The sequence below is a fragment of the Gossypium raimondii genome, chromosome 5, assembly GCF_025698545.1.
Source record: "Gossypium raimondii isolate GPD5lz chromosome 5, ASM2569854v1, whole genome shotgun sequence".
NCBI lineage: Eukaryota > Viridiplantae > Streptophyta > Magnoliopsida > Malvales > Malvaceae > Gossypium > Gossypium raimondii.
The window spans coordinates 36,075,339-36,086,983 of record NC_068569.1 but is presented as its reverse complement, the minus strand read 5'-3'; the positions used below and the strand labels follow the sequence as shown (position 1 = coordinate 36,086,983).

General features: G+C 34.7%; 1 non-coding gene across 1 annotated transcript; it reads right to left on the bottom strand.

The window, feature by feature from the left end:
- Positions 1 to 336: 336 nt before the first annotated feature.
- On the bottom strand, positions 337 to 443 carry LOC128041524 (small nucleolar RNA R71). The gene has a single exon (XR_008196533.1). It is a non-coding gene; the product is annotated as a small nucleolar RNA R71 (small nucleolar RNA).
- Between the last annotated feature and the right edge of the window lie 11,202 nt (positions 444 to 11,645).

The window sequence follows — 11,645 nt, the reverse complement described above, 5'->3', positions numbered from 1 at the left end:
TTCAGTGAGTGAAACCTAGGAATTAGAAGGCCAGATATTGAGGCAACCCAGTTTGAATTGAAACCAGTGATGTTTCAAATGCTACAAACGGTGGGCCAATTTAGTGGTATGCCAACGGAAGATCCACATCTCCACCTTCGTTTGTTTATGGAGGTGAGTGATTCATTCAAGATAGTCAGTGTGATTAAAGATGCACTGAGGTTGAATTTGTTTTCGTACTCGTTGCGAGATCTAGCACAAGCATGGCTCAATTCATTGCCACCAAGTTCCATATCTACATGGCAAGAATTAAAAGAGAAATTTTTGGTTAAGTATTTCCCACCTAGCAAAAATGCTAAGTTGAGGAACGAGATCACAACTTTCCAGCAACTAGATGACGAGTCTTTGTATGAGGCTTGGGAGCGATTCAAGGAGTTACTTCATAAGTGTCCTCATCATGGGATTCCTCATTGTATCCAGTTGGAGACATTCTATAATGGTCTCAATGCACAGACAAGATTGATGGTAGATGCTTCCGTGATTGGTGCAGTTTTGTCTAAGTCTTATAATGAGGCTTATGAGATCATCGAGAGGATCGTGAGTAATAACTATCAATGACCAACAAATCGAACAGCTTCAGGTAGACGAGTAGCAGAAGTTCATGAAGTTGACTCTCTCACTTCGTTATTAGCTCAGGTATAGTCTATTTCCTCTATGTTTAAACAGTTAACCGCTAATAGTACTAATAATTTTGCAATTCAGCCACGAAGTTCGTATGGAGTAGTTTCCTATGTGTATTATAGGGAAGGTCATTCTTTTGAGAATTGTCCATCAAATCCCGAGTCAGTGTACTATGTGGGGAACCAATATCAAAATAGAAGTGGACAAGGACTCTAGTCCAACTTCTACAATCCTTCATGGTGTAATCATCCAAACTTTTCTTGGAGCAACCAAGGAAATGGACCAAACAACAACTTATTGCAGTAGAGACCCAACCAATCTCAAGGGTTTAATCAGCAAGCTCCAAAACCAAATCAAGTTGAGGCATCAAATAGTTTGGAGAACTTGTTGAAAGCGTACATGGCAAAGAATGACGTTTTGATCCAAATCCAAGCAGCAACATTGAAAAATTTGGAAAACCAAATGGGTCAGTTAACTATGGAGCTTCGTAATAGACCGCAAGGAACCTTATCTAGCGATACTGAGAATCCAAGAAATTTGGGTAAAGAACATATCAAGGCAGTGGAATTGCGAAGTGGAAAGACTCTGGAACCCCGATTGATTGATGTCAAAGATGAGCATGTTGAAAAGGAGGAAAGTGAACCAGCTGTTGAAGTTCCTACACCAAAGGAATCAGAATTTGCAAAGTTTGACAAGGTAAACCTTGACCTAGTTAATTCAGATATTTTAACATCTTTGGATACAAATTTACCTACTCAGAAAAGTTGTCTGGTTCAACCGAAAGTTCCATCACCTCCATATCCGCAAAGATTGCAGCAACACAAGCAGAAACAGAAGGTGCAATTCAAGAAGTTTTTGGATGTTCTAAAGCAGTTACACATCAATATTCCGTTGGTGGAGACTTTAGAACAAATGCCGAATTATGTGAATTTTATGAAGGATATATTGTCCAAGAAGAAATGATTGAATGAGTATGAGACTGTTGCCTTGACAAAGGAGTACAGTACATTCCTGCAAAACAAACTGCCATCGAAATTGAAAGACCCAGGAAGCTTTACTATACCCTATAACATTGGTGAATCTTACTGTGGTAAAGCTTTGTGTGACTTAGGAGTGAGTATGAACCTAATGCCTAAGTTTATTTTCAAGATGTTAGGGATAGGTGAAGTAAGACCTACAATTGTGACGCTTCAGCTAGTGGATCAATCTTTAGCATATCCCGAAGGAAAGATCGAGGATGTTTTGGTAAGAGTCGATAAATTTATTTTTCCTGCTGATTTCATTATTTTAGATTTTGAAGCAGATAAGGAAGTACCAATTATCCTTGGGAGATCTTTCCTAGCCACGGGAAGAATGCTAATTGATGTATAGAAAGGTGAACTCACCATGCGAGTTCAAGATGATCAGGTAACTGTTAACATTCTTAAAGCAATGAAATTTCCCTGCCCAACAGAGGAGTGTTTAGTTATGGAAGAGATAGAAAACTTGGTTTCTTTGGAAAGCAATTTTGAAGAAGATCCATTGGAGAAAACTTTAGATCCTGACCCTTTGGAGGATGAAGAAGGTAAAGAAAACATGACTTTGATGGAAGCCAATCTGAGAAATTATATTCAATCCACACGGTTTGAACCGTTGGAGTTGGAAGTCAGAGAATTTGTACAACCCAAGTTGTCAATCGAAGAACCACCTAAATTCGAACTAAAGGTACTTCCTTTCCATTTGAAATACGGGTATTTAGGTGATTGTTCTAATTTGCCTGTGATTATTTCAGTGAAACTGATGAAAGACCAAGCGGAGCAACTTGTTGCTATTCTAAAGAAATTTAAGAAAGTAATTTGTTGGACCATAGCTGATATTCGAGGTATAAACCCTTCATTTTGCATGCACAAATTTATTTTAGGAGAAGGTGAAAGAGCTTGAATTGATGGGCAAAGAAGGCTCAATCCTATTATGAAAGAAGTGAGAAAGGAAATGATCAAATGGTTAGATGCAGGAATCATCTATCCTATTTCAGATAATTCGTGGGTAAGTCTAGTGCAGTGTGTGCCGAAGAAAGGTGGAATCACGATTGTTGAAAATGAGCATAATGAGTTAATTCCAACGAGAACTGTTACCAGTTGGAGAATCTCTATTGATTACAGAAAGCTGAACAAAACCTGTCGGAAGGACCATTTTCCGTTGCTTTTTATGGATCAGATGTTAGATCGACTGGCAGGTAATGAATTCTATCATTTTTTAGATGGCTATTCGGGATATAACGAAATAGTTGTAGCCTCGAGGACCAACATAAAACAACCTTTTCTTGTCCATATGGTACGTTTGCTTTTAGGCAAATGCCTTTTGGTTTATGCAATGCACCTGTAACTTTTCAATGACGCATGATGGTAATATTTACTGACATGGTCAAAAATTTTGTTGAGGTTTTTATGGATGATTTTTCTATTTTTGGTAACACTTGTGATATCTATTTAAGTAATTTGGCTAAGGTACTGAAGAGATGCGAAGAGACGAATCTTGTCCTTAATTGGGAAAAATGTCATTTCATGGTCAAGGAAGGGATTATCTTAGGTCATAAGATCTCAAAGAAAGGATTTGAAGTTGATAAAGTAAAGGTGGACGTAATTGAAATATTACCGGCCCCAATTAATGTGAAAGGAGTCAAAAGTTTTTAGGCCATGCCGATTTTTACCGAAGGTTTATCAAGGATTTCTCAAAAATTTCTAAGCCGCTGTGTTTGTTGTTAGAGAAAGATACAGTGTTCAATTTCAACAAAGCATGTTTGGAAGCTTTTGAAGATCTAAAGAATCGATTCATTATAGCCCCAATAATCATTACACCTGATTGGAACTCACCCTTTGAGTTGATGTCTGATGCAAGTGATTATGCTGTCGGAGCTGTGATGGGTCAAAGAAGAGATAAAGTATTCCACCCCATTTACTATGCAAGTAGAACTTTGACAGGAGCCCAACTAAATTATACGGTAACTAAAAAGGAAATATTTGCTATAGTTTTTGCTTTTGACAAATTCCGTTCATATCTTATAGGTACCAAAGTTACAGTATTTACTGCCATGCGGCCTTTAAATACTTGTTCACGAAGAAAGGTGCAAAACCAAAGCTAATTCGTTGGATACTTTTACTCCAAGAATTTGACCTTGAGATCCAAGACAGAAAAGGTATTGAAAATCAAGTAGCTGATCATCTGTCAAGATTGAAGCAAGATGAGGTAACCGAGTCTGGTGTGCCTATCAATGGGAATTTCCAATATGAGCACTTATTTGAGGTAAGTCGCATTCATGAAATACCCTGGTTTGCTAATTTCTCCAATTATCTTGCATGTGGAATAATTTCTCAAGAAATGACATACCAACAAAGGAAAAAATTCCTTCATGATAGTCGGTATTATTTTTGGGAGAATCCGTTTTTGTTTAAACAGTGTGCTGATAATATAGTCCGAAAGTGTGTAGCTGGAAGTGAGATTACCGAGATCTCATATCATTGCCATTCATCTCCAAGTGGGGGAAACTTTGGTGGTTCACGTACTGCAGCAAAGATTTTGCGAACCGGTTTCTTTTGACCTACACTATTTAAAGATGCTTATGCTTATGTGAAGAACTGTGATAAATGCCAAATGAATGGAAATATATCAAGGAGGAATGAGATGTCATTGACAAATATTTTGGAGATTGAATTGTTCGACGTATGGGGCATTGAATTCTTAGGCCCATTTCCTTCTTCATATGGGAAGAAATACATCTTAGTTGCTGAGAACTATGTATCCAAGTGGGTTGAAGTTGAAGCATACCCTACAAATGATGCTAAGGTAGTCATGCAATTCCTACATAAGCATGTGTTTACATGATTTGGGACACCAAGAGCTATTATTAGTGGTGAAGGTTCTCACTTTGTAAACAAATGGCTTAAGTGGTTGCTTGACAAATATGATGTGAAGCACAAGATTGCTACTGCCTACCACCCCCAGTCTAATGGACAAGTTGAAAGAGTGAATCATGAAATCAAAAGTATCCTTGAAAAGGTAGTACGCCCTAACAGAAAAGATTGGTCTCGAAGGCTCGATGATGCATTATGGCCCTATCGAACAACATTTAAGACTCTGTTAGGAATGACTCCTTATCTGTTAGTCTTTGGAAAGGCATGTCATTTCCCATTAGAATTGGAGAATAAAGCTCACTGGGCTTTTAAGCAGTTGAACTTTGATCTTAAGCAAGCCGGTGAGAGAATGATGTTACAACTTGATAAGTTGGAAGAGATGAGGTTGTTTTCCTATGAGAATGTCAAAATGTGTAACGAAAGATCAAACAGATGGCATGATAGTCATATACAACCTCGCAAGTTTAAATAAGGTCAGAAGGTGTTGTTGTTTAATTAAAGGCTGAAGTTATTTCCTGGGAAATTAAAATCCCGATGGAAAGGACCTTATACCATCCACCGAGTTTATCCTTATGGAGCTATTGAATTGTACGACAGTTATGGAGGTACATTTAAATTCAATGGTCAATGTCTTAAACACTACTGGGATGGTGAAGTTGAGCGAGTTGAATCCTCATTCAAATTAATAGACCCTTGATTTTTCATAAACTTGTCTTGAAAATAAATAAATAATTAGAATTTATTTTCTTAATTAAGTACATTTAATTAATTCTTTCTTTTCTTTTGCCGAAACTACTTAGTGCCGCCGCAAGAGAATCGTCGGAGTATTGACGCTGCCGCAAGGTTTGCCGGACCAAGTTCCACCCTCTCTTGCCGATTTCTCTTCTGCCTCTGCAAGTAGAAACTTTGCCAAATTTTTGTTAAAATACCATGTTTCGCAAGAGAACTAGATCATCAAAGACTACTCTTGAAATTTTGATTGTAATCGATGAAGAAGTGAAAAAACGATTTGATTCAATCTTCAATCATCAACCTATGATGCCGGAAAAAGGTTTTAACCTGAAGAGCAATGATGTGATGGTTGTCCCTATGCCAATTAGAAAGATAATTCATGCTCTCAAGTGGGACCAATTCTGTGATGCTCGTTCACTTCCCGATGATGAACTAGTTCGAGAATTTATACTAGTTTGACTACACAAAATGCTACTAAAGTCATCGTTCGAAAGAAAAAGGTACCTCTTACTTCTAAATCCATCAATGATTTTTTTAATTTACCTAATGTTGAGGAAGATGAGTACTACCCAATGATGAACAATATCAACTGGGATTTTCTTCAACAAGTGTTTGATGTTGTGACAAATCCGGGATCCCAATGGATTATAAGAAAGTATGGAAGCCATTTTGTCGAAGAGAATACTTAAAACCAATAGCGAAGGTATGGTTTTATTTTGTTCGCTACAGTTTTATGAATATCTCAATAGTTCCACCATCTCCATTGAATGAATGCTCTTGTTATATGCAATTTTGATAGAAAATTCCATTAATGTTGGGAAAATTATCCTCAAGGAAATTCACGATTGTGCGAAAAAGAAGGCAGGAAGTGCTTATTTCCCATCATTAATCATTTCACTTTGCTTACGGGCCCGTGTTAAGACACAAGCAAATCTGAAGGGGCAGTATGTCCAAGGGTGCATCACAAGTCATGATTTTGAAAGGTTAGTAGAGAGAGTGCATGAGCTGAACGAAGGCGAGCAGAGGAACCAACTGAACCAAAAATCGAAGAGTCAACAAATAAAACTGAAACTGAAGCTGATTCAGTTACAGACATTAAAGAAGGAGAATCTGATAAGGAACCAAATAGTCCTCAATCAGCTGAAGGAGCTGAAAACTCTGAACCAAGGTTGAGCTAGAAGAAGAACCAATCAAGCTAAATGTTGAACCAGAATTTATGACTCCAATGCTGACTCCTGCAAGTACTTCAAAGAAATCGGAGCTGTCAATTTTGATGGATATGTTCAAGTCCATGCACAATCAACAACAAACTTACTGGAAATATGCAAAAATTAGGCATGATTCAATTCGAAATACTTTTAAGAATATCTCTAGCACTTTTGTTCATGAGTTCCCAGGTGTTATCTTTAAGACATGGACAGAAGATACTGACGATGCAAGTGGAGATGGAATTAAAGAAGACAAGGGGAATGAGTCAGAAAAACAAAAGAGGGGATTCTTGTCTTGTTATTTATTTAATTGTTCTTTAGATCTTTAGGAATTTATTTCTTTAGTAATTAGGATTTAATCTTTCCAAAATAAAACATAGCAAGCATGAATAAATACTTCTTTAGAAAGAATAAGACTAAGTGATATGGTAATGGGAATGAACATGTCTAAGATTGGGTTATTAGGAAAGACTTGGTATTTAAGCAGTCTTAATGACTCACCTCTCTTTCTTTACAACCCTACTTGGTGTTCAGTTTTCATTCATTACTTTGTTCTTGCAATGAGGACATTGCTTCTTTCTAAGGGGGTAAGGCAAATAAATTGCTCAAATTTTAAAACTTTCAAGTATATTTCAATCGTTTCTTTCATAAGAATGTTTTAATAAATGAATGATTAGAGAAATTCTTTTTAATAAGATAGCTTGTATACAAGTATGAATGATGATTTTATCTGAGTGATTGTATGTTATCGTGAAGCACGGAATGTTTTTATTATCTTAGTCTTAGGTAATGTTTGCCATGAAAACTTAGTTTCTCTTGAGATCAAGCATGCATGAAGCTTTATATCTTTAGAATTGACTTAGTAACTTTCTTGAGGAGAAATCCTAGGGGACATAAAAATCTAAAATGATATAGACACTATTTTTCTTTGGATCGTTTGAGCCTTTTCAAGCCCACCTTACTATATTAGACCCTTGAAACCATAATTTTGAGCTTTAAGGCCTGTGTTTGCAATGAACCTACATTATAAGCCAATTACAATCTTTTTAAAAATTATCCTAATTTTGTGCACCTATCTTAACTTAAGTGTCTAGGGAATCAACATTTGAGGAAATTTTTCATAAAGATGTATGTGCTCATGCTTAAAAAAACAAAGAAAAGTTCGCTTTGTCTTCAAAAAGGAGAAATGTATAAGCTTGAGTTCAAAATAAGTTTGGGGGTGTTCCAAAGGTTCACTTGAAGAAAAAGGTTGAATTTCGAGAAACCCAAGACAAAGTTAAAAGTTAAGATTTTTGAAGCCATAATGCCCCATCTTTTAAAATCCCTACCTTTAACCTAGCCCCATTACAACCTTATAAAAGACCTATTGATTTGATGATTATGTCACCTACATTAGTGGAGAGGAAGTACTAAGTTCAACATATGAAGATCATAAATATGATTGTTTTGCTTGATTGATGAGAAATTGTGTTTAATGGAGAATATTATCTGTGGCTATGACATACATGGAAACTATGATTCATGTTGGCATATCTTGAAACTTAGAATAAAACTTTTAAAAGTTTGTATACGAGTTACTTGTTAATGAAAAAGATCTATGAGCATGAATTTATTGATGCATGATTATGAGACGAAGATTGATGCTATTTACACTCTTAGCAAAATTTGCCTTAGCAAGACCTTGTGTTGCGTATGAACATTACTAGGGACGAGCAATGATTTAAGTTTGGGGATGTGTAAACGGAAAAATATATAGGATTTTTCCTATATAATTCATCACCTTTTTACTTAAAATTGTTGTTAAAACCAAGTAATTGTTTAATAAATTAATGAAATATGTGAAAATATGAAATTAGGACATAGAAATTATTAAAATATGATTTTATGTTTTATTAAATAGTTTTCATGCATAAAATGTCTTATTTTATATTAATTTAAGCATATTATATTTTTTAAGCTATGAAGTGGGCAATGCATGATTAAATTAAATAATAAATATAATGTTATATTTTAATAATTCATTTTTAATATTTCATTAATAAAAATCGGGTTTAATTACTTAAGTAAATTGATTAATTAAAGCTGTTAAATTAATTTATTGGTCTTCTAAATTATTTGCTATCTTTGACAGGTCTAAGGATTTTCTTCTAAATTGCAAAACCGTCCAAGTGGGGACTAAGTCAACCCAATTTTTGGCTGCACATGGTTGATTATAAACCAACTTTTGGTTTAATTATATAAGGTCCTCGAAGAATTGAAGAAATTAGAGATTTACCTGAAGATTTGCACTTGACTGAGTCTCAGTCCTGAATTCTTGTGGCATCCAAACTGACCAAAAATCAAGGAAATATCAGCTTGATTTGTTTGATGTATGGCCAGCCAACCAAGGGAGATTTTTCAAAGGATGAACACCGCTATTTTTAATAAACATCCTCCTCTCCTTACCTATAAATAAGATCCTCTCATTCAGCCATCCATCATCCCTCATTTCTCATCATTCTTTCCTCTCTCAATTCTCTCAACCCTCTTAGCTCTCACGCCTATCACCATCATTGCATAAAGGGTTTCAGCAAATTAGCCTCTTAAAGAGCCCTTGGTCAGCCACCTTGGACAGCCATCAGTAAAGGAGCAAAGTAAAGGAGCGAAGGAGCCTCGTCAATCAGAGGCTAGGGTGACAGCCACTCTGAATTGGGTTTAATCTTTCTCTTCTTTAATTTAATTTAAAGATGTTTGCTATGAGTTCTTTGTTCTTGTTTACAATAATGATAGCTTAATTTTATTTAAGCTAGGATGATTATTTTAATTAAATAATATTTATTTGATTCATTCTTATAATGTTTGTACCTCAATCAATCATGTTATCAATTAAAATCAAGTCTGTATTTCGTTCATACGTGATTGAAATGCACCTGAATTAGCTAAGCGATCCTAACCAGACGACGGCTAATGGACACATTATTGAAATGTGCATGCTCAATTTAGATCCTAACCCGATTAAATTGTAGGTTACATAACAACCCTAACCAGGCTCTATTTTCTACATAGTTTTTAGATTTGTGTGATTAAATTGTTTCAAATCTAACGCGTCCCTGTTACCTCACACGATTGCTAAGAAACCCTTAGTAAATAAGGATCAGTAAAATGCGTATTTACTAAGTAAAGGATTCCGAAAGGACCTAATTTGGTTTCCAAACTCATGAAAGATAGAGTTACCATGGAATATTTTTCCGGATATTATTAAGGATGATGATAATAAATTGAGTTTAATTAAGGTAATTGTCCCAGTTTATTTATGTTATAATTGTTGCAAATTGTGTTTAATTTAGCTAAAATCTACTTCATTCATATAGTCTTCATACCTAGGAAAACATGCATTAGGGATCATTGCATTTAATTTAATTTAGACACCACTTCTCAACCATATTATGTTTTCCTTTTTTTCAAATTGTTAATATAATTTTACAAGTTAAGTGGCTGAGCACAAGCACAATTACTGTGGAGACGATAACTTGATACTTGCTTTTTACTTGATAACGACTTTGTACACTTGTACAAACCCGAGCGTTACAGAATGTTAGCTATATGATGCTGCTCACAAGACCCGCGGAGAATCCACAACAAATTCAAGACCTCAGCCACTAGTAGACATTCAAGTCCAGCACCCGAAACATGAAATCCTTAGTGACATGTCATTCGTATCCTAAGAATTCTTAGGGCTCAAACGGGATCATTTATCCGTCAATTAACCAAAACATCAATATATTCATATAATCAAGTCAGTTTATACTAACATAATATAACATATAATCAATCAAATTATCATGAATAAGATTATAATTCATAAGAACTTACCTTGACAACTATGGTTGCAATAACATAGTTGAAGTCTAGTCCAAAGCTTTAACTTTTCCTCGATTTAAGTCGGGTTGTTGTTTATCTTAATTTAAATAAATAATTTCATTCAATTAAGTGCATCAATTAGCTTCAAGTATTCAATACAATCTATAATTCATATTATCATGAAATTACAAAGTTACCCTCTAATTTTAACTTTTTACAATTTAGTCCTTAATCTCGTAACTTGAAATTTAACCATTTTAACGTAAACTTATGTTGACCGATTCTATTAGTGATCTTGAACATCCCATAATTACCAACATTTCACATTAAAACCAATGGATTTTACACTATCAACAATTTAATCCCTAATCTGAAATTAATAAAAAATCACTTAACAAAAGATGTTTGTTTAACAACCAAGATTAATAATCTATCAGCGAGCATGAAAACACACTCAAAATTAGTTATAGAAAGTCCCTAAATCTTTAATAATTTTGCAAGTTTTCCCCAGGCTAAGTAGTTTAAGCTAAAACAAGCTCAAAAACAAAAAAAATAAATCAATAAAAATAGGGCTAAAATACATACCATGCATGTGAAAAAATCAAAACCGAAGCTTTCTCCCCTCTTTCAGTGGCTAATCCATTTTGGGATAGAAAAATGAGAAAGATGATAACACTGTTACCGTTTTCGTTTGTTTAACATTTTAATTTAATTATGAAATTACCAAGTTAACCTTTAAAATCCATTGAAATTTCATTAAAACCTATCCATAAACATCCACTAACATATAACATGGTATAATTACCTCCTAAGTCCATTAATCTTCCTTTCCATAACCATTTAATCCTTTTAACTAATATAACTCAACTTTTGCACCGTTTTTAATTTAGTCCTTTTTACCTAATAAATTGATTAAACTTCAAAATTTCTTAACAAAAATTTAATACAACCTTAAATTAACCCTATAAATATTAAATAAATATTAAAAGAATAATTGACTTGTCGGAGTCGTGGTCTCGAAACCACTATTTCTGACACCACTGAAATTCGTCTGTTACAACTCTCCCCCTAAAGAAATTTTCATCCCTGAAAATCATACAAGAAAATAGTTTTGAGTATTGGACTTTCATAACTTATTATGGTTCCCAGGTATCTTTCTCGACCTTAAGACGATGCCAGAGAACATTTATTCCTTAATTCTTTTACTTCCTAAGTTAAAATTCTGATCGGTACTTCACTGTATGACATATCTGGCTGAATTTCAACATCAACAGGCGAAATCACGTGTGAAGGGTTAGATCAACACCTTTGTAAC